A 13,946-nucleotide genomic window follows, 5' to 3' on the forward strand; every position below is an offset into this window, starting at 1 on the left:
TATAGTTTCCCTATTTTTCTCTTTTGATTAAATCTATTTTAGCTTTAACTTTGAGATCATGATTACTACCCCTGCTTTTTTACGTAATAAATTCTATTCCTGACCTTTATTTCATGCTTGTTTAAGGCAAGTTTCACAAAAATTATTTCTATCTTCTGTTTGCCCCGGAGGATCGTTGATTCTAGTAATTCTAGAAATTCCTGACTATTTCCATTCAAGTATTCTTTTATTATTACTTTCCTTAATACCAATTTCATCCTATTTAGCTAGAGGGGGATCAATGGATTCAGAAGATCATGACAGTTAAACCAATTGGTGTTAAATACATCCAAAACTGAGCTCATTATCTCTCCCCCACAAACTTACTTCTCTTGCAAATTTTTCTCTTCTTTTGAGGCACCAAAATTCTTCCAGTATCCCATGTTCATAACATTGGCATTATCCGCTGCTCCCGCTCTCCCTCCCACCATATATCTAATCAGTTGGTTGGGTCATTGGATAGAGCACCAGGCCTAGATTCAAGAAAACCTGAGTTCAAATCTAGCCTCAGGCATTTACTAGCTGTGTGACCCTGGGCAAGTCACTTAACTTCTGCTTGTCTCGGCTTCTTCATCTATAAAATGGTGATCATAATAACACTTACCTCCCAGTGTTGTGATGACCAAATGAGACAAGAACTGTAAAGTACTGAGCACAGTGCCTGGCACATGGTAGATGCCATATGTGTTAGCTATTGTCATTACTGTTACTCATACAACTACTACTTAGTTCAGGCCCCCATTACCTTTAGCCTAGATTATCGCGACAGCCTCCTGAAGGGTCTCCCTGTCTCAAGACTATGTCCACTTCAGTCCATCCAATATATCTCTGCCATGATCATTTTCGTCTATCATTTCACTGCTATGCTCAATCAATTGCAGTGGTTTTCTATTGCTGCTAGAATAAAATAGATGTGCCTCTGTTTAGTTTTAAAAGCCCTTCACCACCTAGCCCCAATCTATCATTCTAGCCTCATTGTCCATACCTTCCCCTCCCCCACTCCGCGACATGACGTGCATTCCAGCCAAACTAACTTTCAGATACTGTGCCTCCCATCTGCATGCCTGCGCAGTAGCTGTCACCTCTGCCTGTACTGTAATTCTTCCTCGCCTCTACCCAGTTGGATCCTTCTCTTCCAGCAAAGGGACCATCTTTGCACATAAAATCCACCCTATGCCTGTCAAACTACTTTGTTTATGTATGTTAATCCTTACTGAACTTATTCTGTATATACCTATATGTCTTTGTTTTCTCTCCCATTAGAATGTAAGTTTCTTGCAAACAGAGATGGTTTCATTTCTTATCTTTGTATCCCCAGCACCTAACACAATGCCTGGCACATAGAGGGCACCTCAATACTTGATTGTATTCTCTCTCTCTCTCTCTCTCTCTCTCAGTCTCTCTCTCTCTCTCTCTCTCTCTCTCTCTCTCTCTCTCTCTCTCTCTCTCTCTCTCTCTCAGCAATCAAGGTTAAGTGACTTGCCCATGGTCACACAGCTAGCAAGTATCTGAGACTAAATTAGAACTCAGGTCTTTCTAACTCCAGGGCCAGTGTGCTACCTATCCACTGTGCTATCTAGCTGCCCCTTGATTGAATTCTCAGAATACTAAATGAGCACCAAGAAGTATCCTGGCAATTAATTGGGACACTAGTGCACTGTTGGTGGAGTTGTGTACTGATCCGACCATTCTGGAGAGCAATTTGGAACTATGCCCAAAGGACAACCAAGCTGTGCATACCCTTTGATCCAGAAATACCATTACTAGGTCTGTATCCCAAAGATATCATACAAAAGGCAAAAGGACCTTCATGTGCAAAAATATTTCTAGCAGCTCTTTTTGTGGCGGCAAAATATTGGAAATTGAGGGGAGGTCCATCAATTAGGGAATGGCTGGACAAGCTATGGTATATGAATGCAATGGGATAGTATTGTGCAATAAGAAATGATGAACAGGCAGATTTCAGAAAAACCTGGAAAGACTTGTACAAAGTGATGCAGAATGAAATGAGCAGAACCGGGAAAACATTGTACATAGTATCAGCAACATTGGGTGATGATCAACTATGAAGGACTCAGCTTTTCTCAGCAACACAGTGATCTAAGACAAGTACAAAGGACTCACGAAGGAAAACGTTATCCACCTTTAGATAAAGAACTGATGGACTCTGAATGCAAATGGAAACATTTTTGTCACCTGCTCTATTGTTTTTCATGTTTTTTTTCCTTTTGCTCTGTTTCTTCTTTCACAACTGTGACTAATATGGAAATATGTTTTACATGATAGCACATGTATAACCTATATCAAATTGCCTACCATTTTTGAAAGAGGGGAGGGGAGGGAAGGAGGGAGAAAAATTTGGAACTCGAAATCTTGTAATAATGAATGCTAAAAATTGTCTTTGCATGTGATTGGGGGAAAAATCAAATACTATTTTAAAAAAATAAAGAGTGCTCTGTGCTGCTCCCCCCCCCAAAAGGAATTCTGGCAATAAACTGAATGATCCTTTCCAACACCTTTGATTCTACTGAAGATGACTCTGGTACAGAAGAATAGCAGTAGACCTGGGTCTGAAATTTTGGGCTGATACTTCCTATATGACGTTAGCTCAATTGGGATTTCAGTTTCCTCATCTATGCAGTGGGGGGTGAGGGGGTGGGATTTGGACTAAATGACTTCTTGGGTCTCTACTAGTTCTCAAACAATTATTCTCTGATCCACAGAACAAAGGAATTGGCCTGAATGACCTTGGAAGTTCCCTTCAATTCTGAAACTTTACGATGCTATGTACGAAAAGATGACCTCTTCCTCCTAGTGAGATTCAGAAACAATGAAATGGTCACTAGGTGGCGCAGTGGAGAGAGCACCAGACCTCGAGTCAGGAAGACTTGGGTTCAAAGCCAATCTTAGACACTTATTAGTTGTGTTACTGTGGACAAGTCACTTAACCCTGTTTGCCTCAGTTTCCTCATCTGTAAAATGAGCTGGAGAAGGAAATGGCAAACCACTCCAGTATCTTTGCCAAGAAAACCCCAAATGGGGTCATAAACAGTCAGACACTACTGAAGAACAACTAACCAACAACAAAATGGTCAGTCACTTTTTGCCTGGGACTTGGTTCTATCTTCATGAAAAGCAAAATATTTTTGTTTTACTTTCACTTTGAAAATAATCTGAAGTCTGAGAATATAAGTTGCATGCATGATGCTATCAAGAATGATATCAGTATATTTTATTTCCTGAAGACACAGAGGAAGGAGGGGGAGGAAGGAGACTCAGTGCTTGGATATCTAATTACTTTGGAATCCTTTAATGAGGGACTACCAAAGCAGCATACTCTGAGTCAAACAAACCCATTACACTAGAAGTTCTTTGTGTGTTTTACCTCTGAAAGCTCAAGAGGGAAGCATAAGAACACAATGAGGTCTTCTACTTGCCATAAGAAGCCTGAAATAAATTAAATTAGCCATATAAATTAAAATAGGCCTATAGGTCCCAGGGTCTGGTGATTAGATTAGGTCTTGTTTTTATTTGTCCTTCCTTTTCCAAGAGGACCAATGACATCACAGGGTGATGTCTCAACTCCTGTGTGAGTTGATTTTAAGTGAGGCAGAGTTGCACAAAACCTAATTAGGTCAATGAAAAGAAAGAAAGGCAAATAAGGTTTTCTGTACAGCCAGGAGCAGCAGTTCTAGGTTTCTGCTGGGCATGGTTATTAGGAACATGCTATCTATTTGGGTATATGTATTGCCCCACCCCACAGGGTATAAGCTCTTTAGGCGAGGGATTGTTTCCTTTTTGTTGATGTCTCCCCAACATCTAGTAAGTGACAGATCTGAACTCGGACAGACTGGGTTCAATCTTGGTGACTTTTCATCAAATAATTTCATGAGTAATATCTCTCACACCCAAGTTACTACACACACACACACACACACACACACACACACACACACACACGGAAAAGGAAATGGCAAACTACTCCAGTATCCTTGCAAAGAAAACCCCAAATGGGGTCACAAAGAGTTAGGCATGACTGAAATAACCCAATAACACCACCACCAAACTTTATCAGCAATGAAATATTGACAGCTGGGTGGCACAGTAGATAGAGTACTGGGCCTAGAATAAGGAAGACCTAGCTGTGTGACCCTGGGCAAGTCACTTAATCACCGTTTGCCTCAGTTTCCTCAAGTATAAATTTTGTTCTTCAGTTGTGTCCAACTCTTCGTGACTCCATGTGAGGTTTTCTTGGCAAGGATGCTGGAGTCATTTGTCATGTCCTTCTCCAGCTCATTTTACAGATGAAGAAACTGAGGCAAACAGAATTAGATGACTTGCTCAGGGTCATGCAGTTAGTAAGTGTCTAGGCCAAATTTAAACTAAGGAATATGAATCTTCCTGATTTCAGGCCTGGCACTCTATCCCCTGCACCACTTAGCTGCCCCACAAGTATAAAATGCAGACGATAATAATAGCTGCTTCCCGAGGATGTTGTCCAAGGATTAAGTGAGATAATAATTGTAAAGTGCTTAGCACAGCGCCTCACCCTTAGTAAGCATTATATAAATATTAGCTGCTATTAACTTAGGAATTCCCCTTGACGATGCACTTAGTTCTAAATCAGTGAACCTCATCATTGATGTAGTATCACTTTAGAGGCAGCTAGGTGGTGAAGTGAGTTGGGAAGACTTGTCTTCCTAAGTTCAAATCTGGTCTCAGACTCTTACTAGCTGTGTGACCGTGGGCAAGTCACTTGACCCTGTTTGCCTTAGTTTCCTCATCTGTAAAATGATCTGGAGAAGGAAATGGCAAACCACTCCAGTGTCCTTGCCAAGAAAGTCCCAAATAGGGTCACAAAGAATCGGACAGAACTAAAAGGACTGACTGAACAACTAAATGGCAAAGTTGATAGAGTGCTAACCCTGAAGTCAAGAAGACTGCCTTTCAGACATCTCTGGATGCGATATCCAGGAGACATCTTAAATTAAACATGTCCAAAATGGAACTCATTATCTTTCCCTCTAAACTCTTGCCTCCTCCTACCTTCCCTAGGGCAACACTATCCTTCCAGTCCCTCAGGCTCCCAAACTAGGGGCTATCCTCAGATCCTCAGTATCTCTTACCACGCCCCATATCCGATCTTTTCCAAGGCTTGTCAATTTCACTTTCACAATATCTATTGAACATGCCTCTTTCTTCCCTCAAATATTACTGCCACTCTGATGAAAGACCTCATCATCTCCTGCCTAGATTATAGTGATACCCTGGGGTCTGCCTCCCTCAAGCCTCCCCCACTCCAATCCATCCTCCATTTGGTCACTAAAGTGATTTTCCTAAAATGTAGGTTTGACCTCATCACCCTTCTAATCAATAAACTCCATTGGCTCCCTATCGCCCCCAGGATCAAATACAAAATGCTCTGTTTGGTATTCAAAGCCCTCCATAACTTAGCCCTCTCCTAACTTTCAAGTCTTCTAACATGTTACTGTACTCTTTGATCCAGGCCCTCTGGCTTCTTTGATGTTTCAGTAAAAAGAAGACCTAATCTTTAGTCTCTGAGCATTTTCTGTGGCCGTCACTGAAGCCTGGAATGCTCCCCCTCCTCATCTCTGCCTACCGGCTTCCCTGGCTTCTTTAAGTCCCAGCTAAAGTCCCATCTTTTAATGGGAGCTTCTCCGAACCCCTCCTAATTCTAGTGCCTTCTCTTTGTTCATTATTTCACATTTATCCCATATATAACTTGTTTATGTATATTTATTTATCTCTCCCATTAGATTGTGAGCTCTTTCAGGACAAGAACTGTCTTTATATTTTCTCTGTATTCCCACCTCTTAGCATAGTGCCTGACACATAAAGTAGAAAGTTTTCAAATCTCTAAGTATCTCCTGGCAATGACCCTTGATTTATTTCCAAAGAGCTGGCCTGCAGCTCAATGAATATACCCATAGTGACCTCTTCTTAGCAAATGACATGGAGGAAAACTGGGAGGACCCCAAGTATGACATTTTGCCCTGGGCCAGGCCTGGGCTGAGGGTGGTGGAAGGTGATAGGCAGTTCCTGTGTCAGAGTGACTAGCTGTGTGCATGGGTGGGCTACCTGGCAGCTGTGAGCTGGCACTATTGTGAAGAGGTCATGGCCAAAGAATCATCCCATTGGGTCTGGACCAGGGAATACCCTGCCCACCATGGTGGGCTAGAGGAGGGCTCATCAAGGTTCACCGCCGGAGGACCGGAATTATCCTGCAGTCATGTCCCATGTCTTAAATCTCTCTCCACTGGTCTGCTCTGTTTGTGACTGCTGGGTCTGGTGGGCCTATTCCCCATGTCCTCCCAATCAGAACTCCCTTAAACAGCATCCCCTACCCCAGAAGAAGTCCCCCAAACAGCCTCCTCCACCTCAGTCCCTTCCCATTCTTTCCTTGACCCCTGGGCCCGGGAACTTTCTCCTCATTCTCCCTCCAGTGCTGGAGAGCCTGCAACCTACACTTTGCAGATCATGCCACAGCTGGCTGCCTCTGCCTCCCCTACTTCCTGGCAGTCAGTAGGATAAAGAAGAGTTGGGACCAGCCTGCCAGCCCCTCTCTGAAGTTGCCCCTGTGTAGGCTGGCTTAAGGCTGGCATCACTTCTGCTCTCCTCCTTCCCTCCTTCTCTTATTCAACTTCCTAGATATTAAGCATCAGCCCTCCTTGCTCTATAACACCTATCCTTGACATCACAATGATCTTGGTTCCTTCTTTAATAAATTGGAGAAGAGAACAAAATAACTTCATTTCCTTCTCCTACCATACCTCTAACCCTGCCCTGTTCTCACTAGCTTGTTGCACATTCTGAATAGACATTGAAGAGGTGGTTTGGTGGGAAGAAGGTTGACTCTGGAGACCCAGAACCTAGGTTTAAATCCCACCCCTGATACTTACTACTATGTGAGCTTGGGCAAGTCACTTAATCTCTTCCCTAGGCTAGCTGACTTCTAAAATCCATCTAAACTCTAGCTCTAGGCTCGTATGACTGGATTAGTTCTACAAACATTCATTATTAAATGCCTAGAGTATTAAAAGCTGGTAAAGAAGCAACATTTAAATACAATACAATAAAATTAATATTTTTTTAAGTACCTACTATGTGTTGAGTACTCTGCTTGAGAGCTGGGGATACAAATAAAATAAAGACAGTCCCTAACCTCAAGAAGCTTACAATCTGATCTGAGCTGGCTCCCAACCTTGTGGAGTTTTCCATTCAGTGAAAAAATAAAATACATCCAAATAAGTTTTCTACAAATACAAAAGAATACACAAGTATAAAAGAGAGATACAAAGTGCTATGTGAGGTCTGAGATAAAGAAATGTAAACCAGGAGGATGATGATTATGAAGATTTTCTGGAGGTAGAATTTGAGGTTTTTTTTTAAATTTTATCATTTTTATTTAATGTTTTAGTTTTCAACATTGATTTCCACAAGATTTTGAGTTACAAATTTTCTCCCCATTTCTACCCTCCCCCTATTCCAGGATGACATATATTCTGATTGCCTCATTCCCCAGTCAGCCCTCCCTTCTGTCACCCCACTCCCCCACCATCCCCTTTCCTCTTACTTTCTTGTAGGGCAGGATAGATTGTGTTTCCCAGCTGCATGCAAAAAACAACTTTTTTTTTGATCATCTGCTTCTAAAACTTTGAGTTCCAAATTCTCTCCCCTCTTCCCTTCCCACCAACCCTCCCTAGGAAGGCAAGCAATTCAACATAGATCACATAGGTATCATTATGTAAAACACTTCCACGATGCTCATGCTGTGAAAGGCTAATTCTGTTGCCTTCCATCCTATCCTGTCCCCCTTTATTCAATTTTTCCCTTGACCCTGTCCCTTTTCAAAAGTGTTTGCCTTTGATTACTTTCTCCCCCTATCTGCCCTCCCTTCTATTATCCCCCCTTTTATGCCCTTCCCCTTACTTTCCTGTGGAGTAAGATACCCAATTGAGTGTGTATGTTATTCCTTCCTCAAGTTGAATCCGACGAGAGTAAGATTCACTCATTCCCCCTCACCTGCCCCCTCTTCCCTTCCAACAGAACTGCTTTCTCTTGCTACTTTTATGTGAGATAATTTACCCCATTCTATCTCTCCCTTTCTCCCTCTCTCAATATATTCCTCTCTCACCCCTTCAATTTATTTCATTTTTTAAGATATCATCCCTTCATATTCAACTCACCATGTGCCCTCTGTCTATATATATGTATAATTCCCTTCAACTCCCCTAATACTGAGAAAGGTCTCATGAATTACACACATAATCTTTCCATGTAGGAATGTAAACAAAACAGTTCAACTTTAGTAAGTCCCTTATGAATTCTCTTTCTTGTTTACCTTTTCATGCTTCTCTTGATTCTTGTATTTGAAAGTCAAATTTTTTATTTAGCTGTGGTCTTTTCATTGAGAAAGCTTGAAAGTCCTCTATTTCATTGAAAATCCATATTTTGCCTTGGAGCATGATACTCAGTTCTGCTGGGTAGGTGATTCTTGGTTTTAATCCTAGCTCCTTTGACCTTCGAAATATCATATTCCAAGCCTTTTGATTCCTTAATGTAGAACTTGCTAGATCTTGCATTATTCTGATTGGGTTTCCACAATATTTAAATTGTTTCTTTCTGGCTGCTTGCAGTATTTTCTCCTTGACCTGGGAACTCTGGAATTTGGGGACAATATTCCTAGGAATTTTCTTTTTGGGATCTTTTTCAAAAGGTGATCAGTGGATTCTTTCAATTTCTATTTTACCCTCTGGTTCTAGAATATCAGGGCAGTTTTCCTTGATAATTTCTTAAAAGATGATGTCTAGGCTCTTTTTTTGATTATGGCTTTCAGGTAGTTCAATAACTTTTAAATTTTCTCTCCTGGATCTATTCTCCAGGTCAATGGTTTTTCCAGTGAGATATTTCACATTGTATTCCATTTTTTCATTCCTTTGGTTCTGTTTTATAATATCTTGACTTCTCATAAAGTCACTAGCTTCCACTTGCTCCAATCTAATTTTTAAGGTAGTATTTTCTTCAGTGGTCTTTTGGACCTCCTTTTCCATTTGGCTAATTCTGCCTTTCAAGGCATTCTTCTCCTCATTGGGTTTTTGGAGCTCTTTTGCCATTTGGGTTAGTCTATTCTCTCCTTTAGCAAGTCATTGACTTGTTTTTCATGGTTTTCTTGCATCACTCTCATTTCTTGTCCCAATTTTTCCTCTACTTCTCTTACTTGCTTTTCCAAATGCTCTTTGAGCTCTTCCATGGCCTGAGACCAATTCATATTTTTCTTGGAGGCTTTTGATGTAGGCTCTTTGGGTTTGTTGACTTCTTCTGGCTGTTTGATTTGATTTTTTTTTTGTCACCATAAAAGGAATCTAGAGTTTCGATTTGAGTCTGAGTTTAGGTCTGAGTTTGTTTTCACTGCCTGTTCATGTTCCCAGCCAACTACTTGACCCTTGAGCTTTTTGTCAGCATATGACTGCTTGTAGAGTAGAGAGTACTTTGTCCCAAGCTTTAGGGTCCAAGCACTGCTGTTTTCAGAGCTACTTCTATTCCACCGTCACCCCAGGCTCTGTCACAGCAGCGTTCCTCCTCCCCCAAGAACCACCAGCCAGGACCATAATCCAGATCCAAGCAGGGCACAGCAAGAGAACCTGCCTTTGTGCCCACAAAGCTCTTGTTGCACTGCTGCTCTGATCCACTTCTATATTCCTCCCACCATGTGAGCCAGGGACTTGGGAAACAGCTGATGCTGGAGCTCTGGAGGCAGCCTCAGGAGCTTCTTGCTGCGGCCATCGCCATCACAGCACCACCTCTGCCACCCCCAGGGCTGGTGGCTGGAACGCTCTGAACTCGATCCCTCAGTTTCTCACTAACCTGCTCTTTGGCATTTGTGGGTTGAGAAGTCTGGTAACTGCCACAGCTCAATGATTCATGGTCTGTTCTGGCTGGGTGATTTCCGGTCTGGTCTGTCCTGGTGTGGCTCACCTTGGGTTGCTCTCTGCTCCCAGCACCGTGTGATAGACCCTTCCTGGCGACCATCCAGGCTCTCCTGGGCTAGAGACCTCTTTCCCTCTGCTATTTTGTGGGTTCTGCAGCTCTAGAATTTGTTCAGAGCCATTTTTTACAGGTGTTTGGAGGGATTTGGTGGAGAGCTTAAGCAAGTCCCTGATTTACAGCCTCCATCTTAGCTCCACCCCTTGAGTTGGTTTTTAAAGAATGGGTAGCTGGAATCAGAAAGACCTGAGTTAAAATCTGGCTTCAGATACTTACTAGCTATGTGACTCTGGACAAATCACTTAACCCTGTTTGCCTCAGTTCCCTCATCCACAACAAAGTGGAAAAGGAAATGGCAAATGACTCCAGTATCTTTGCCAAGAAAACCTTGAATGGGGTCACAAAGAGTCAGACACAACTGAAAAGGACTCAATAAGGAATTGTGTAGGCAGAATAGGAGAAGGCATTCCAAGCTTAAAGGGAAAAGCCCACACAAGCATGTCTATAGGAAAGCATGAAATCTATACAAGATATATAGTTGGCCAGAGCTCTTGTATAGAGGATGTGGAAAAGAGTAATATGAGATTTCTTTGCAAAATTGAGCAAGAGCACAGCTGTCTCAAAAGTCAGGCTCTCAAGTTTAACTTTACTTGCTAGGTAATGTTGTTCAGTTGTGTCCAACTCTTCGTTACCCCAATACTGTCCATGGGATTGTCTTGGCAATGATACTGCAGTGATTTGCCATTCGCTTCTTCAACTTGATAGGCAATGGGGGGGGCGGAGCCAAGATGGCGGCTGGTAAGCACGGACTAGAGTGAGCTCCGTTACCCGAGTCCCTCCAAAAACCTATAAAAATGGCTCTGAACCAATTCTAGAACGGCAGAACCCACAGAACAGCAGAGGGAAGCAGGGCTCCAGCCCAGGACAGCCCGGATGGTCTCTGGGTGAGCTCTATTCCACACGGAGCTGGGAGCTGGGAGCTGGGAACGGTGTGGAGCAGAGCCCAGCCTGAGCGGCGTGGACGATCCAGACCGGAAGCCGGGCGGAGGGGGCCCTAGCGCCCTGAATACGTGAGCAGTTACCAGACCCCTCGACCCACAAACACCAAAGACTGCGGAGAAGGTTAGTGGGAAAAGCTGCGGGAGTGGAAGGAGTTCGCGGTTCGGCTTCCAGCCCCGGGGGCAGCGGAGGTGGGGCAGCTACAGCTGTTGTTACTTCCGGCTCCAGGCCCACCTGGTGGGGGGAATTAAGTGGCGGATCACAGCAGGGGTGCACAGCCTGCCGAAGATCTGAGCCCAGTCTGGACTGGGGGTCCTTGGGGAAGGAGGAGTGCGGCTCTGACAGAGCTGGCACCTCCCCCCCAAACGTAGAACATAGAACTCTGTAATCTACAAGCAGTCATACCCCACTGAAAAGCTCAAGGGTCAAGTTAGTTGGTTGGGAATATGGCCAGGACGTGAAAACGCGCCCAGATTCAGTCTCAGACTTTGGATTCTTTCTTTGGTGACAAAGAAGACCAAAACATACAGCCTAAAGAAGACAGCAAAGTCATAGAGCCTACAACCAAAGCCTCCAAGAAAAACATGAACTGGCCCCAGACCATAGAAGAACTCAAAAAGGATTTGGAAAAGCAAGTTAGAGAAGTAGAGGAAAAATTGGGAAGAGAAATAAGAAGGATGCGAGAAAACCATGAAAAACAAGTCAATGGCAATAGGGAACTTGCGGTGTATGGGGTGTTCAAGGAGGACTAGCATCTCTGATGTGAGGCCTGCCAAGCCATTTTTAGGGCTGCTTATCCACCATTGGTATTCACCTTCACCCAAATATCACCTGTGGCTCCAAGAATCTGTAGCATGCTCAGTGGTGACACCCCAGTTAACCCTCTTAGCAGATGGGCTAAATCAGGTTGAGGGTAACTGAGGGGCCTCAAATCCATTGGTGAGTTATGGGAATGTCTACCCCAAACATGTGAAGACTTCCCCTGGTGGAATGGGTGGATGAGAACAATTTGTTCCAACATCCATGAAGGTGGCTGAAGCAAGTGCTATGGAATGTCTAGATCTTGGTCAGACATCAAAGTTGCCAAGGTCATCCACTGAATCCTGGGTCATAGATGATCATCCTGACTTTTGTCTGGCCGTCAGAATTCAATGACTCAGAAAGAGAGAGGCTGACATCTTTGTGCAGTCCTGCTTCACTTAAATCCAGTTCATGCTTTAGTTAAGATGTCATCCCATGCTGTCATTGGTCCTCTTTTGAAGGACAAATAACCATGAGGAACCATTAAAGGAACTTAGGTAATAGATTCAGGACTGAAAAGGACCTCAGAAGTCATCAATGTAATTCAAAGCCCTCATTTTACAAATGAAGAAACTGAGTCCCAGAGATGCTAAGTAGTTTGCCCAAGGTCATCAGACAGCAAGTGACAGAATGGGGAGTTGAATCCAGGTCCTCCAATTCCTACTCTAGTATTCTTTCCATTATGCCAGGCTTCCTCTGACAAGGAGAATAGCCAGTCTAGGAGTGTGTCAAATTTGGATTGGAAGGGGACACATGGGGAAAGAGATGTAAAAAGACCTATGACAGACTACTGTAAAAACAGATCATGATAATGAGGGCCTAGGGAGAATGGAAAAGATGTGAGTGATACTATGATAGGCATGCACGCGGGACATCCTTGTGAATGATGTCTCACTGGTATCTTCTATAGGAGGCCCTAACCACAGGACACAGACAGTTGGATATGTAAATCCAAAGGCTGAGAGAAAGATTAAAGGGGCTATGTAAATTAGCAGATGCCCATTACTAAGGTAAGAGGAGAGGGTGCCATTTCATCAAGTTTCCAACCTGGTCCCCTCTCTTGGGGAAGGAGAGCATTACCACTCCTCCTCCAAGTTTTTGATTCTTTCTGATCTGCTCCAGAAAGGACTCCACCCTTTAGGTTATAATACTATTAACTTTGAAAATCTTTCTAAATTTTTCATTTAATGATTAACCAACTCCCACTTGGTCATATACTTCTCATCCCAGTGATTCTGGACCTCAAATTCCATTACCCATCTCCTTCTACCTGATTCCTTATCTCCATCCCCCTCAACACCAAAGTCCCATCCAAACTGAAATGCTACCCACCCCTTCCACTACATCTTCTGAAATGCTTACTCCATAAGTAGCAAACTTTGTTTCACCTTAAATTTTTTCCTTTCCCACTCCTTTCATCTTCTGGCTCTCACTGAGACCTGGCTCCCTCCTGACAACACAGCCTCCCTAGTCACCCTTTCAAAGGTGGGAGAATCAAAATAATCCTTATTTTCCATTGCCACTTCCAGGTTCTCCCCCTACCACTATCACTCAGTAATTGTCTCCTCCTTAGATGCCCACACAATATACGTCTACTATCCAATCCAAATCCTGGTAGCTGTTGCCTACAGACCTCCAGTACACTCCTCTTCTTTCCTCAATGAGTTCAGTACTTGGCTCACTATCCTCTCTCTCTTCCCCAACTCCTGCCCTTATATTTAGGGACTTCAATTTACATGTTGATACTCCTTCAAACACCCTAACTTCTCATTTCTTCTACCTACTCATTTCCCATGACCTATTGCTTTTAGGGCAGTTAGAGGGTACAGTGAATAAAGCGTGGGCCTGGAGTCAGGAAGAACTGAGTTCAAATCTGGCCTCAGATGCCTACTGGCTGTATGACCCAAGGTAAGTCACTTAACCCTGTTTACCTCAGTTTCCTCATATGTAAAATGAGATGGAGAAGAAAATTATAAACTGTTCCAGTATATTTGCCAAGAAAATCCCAAATGGGATCACAAAAAATTGGACACAATTGAACAACTGACCTCCTCCATTAACTCATGCCTAGATTATTATAGTAGTTTGCTGGTTGATCTGTC

General features: G+C 43.1%; 1 pseudogene; it reads left to right on the plus strand.

Moving 5' to 3' along the window:
* Positions 1–1,047: 1,047 nt before the first annotated feature.
* Positions 1,048–6,591, plus strand: LOC118847306 (annotated as a pseudogene).
* Positions 6,592–13,946: the final 7,355 nt, after the last annotated feature.

This window comes from Trichosurus vulpecula, chromosome 4 (assembly GCF_011100635.1).
Source record: "Trichosurus vulpecula isolate mTriVul1 chromosome 4, mTriVul1.pri, whole genome shotgun sequence".
In the NCBI taxonomy this organism is placed as follows: domain Eukaryota; kingdom Metazoa; phylum Chordata; class Mammalia; order Diprotodontia; family Phalangeridae; genus Trichosurus; species Trichosurus vulpecula.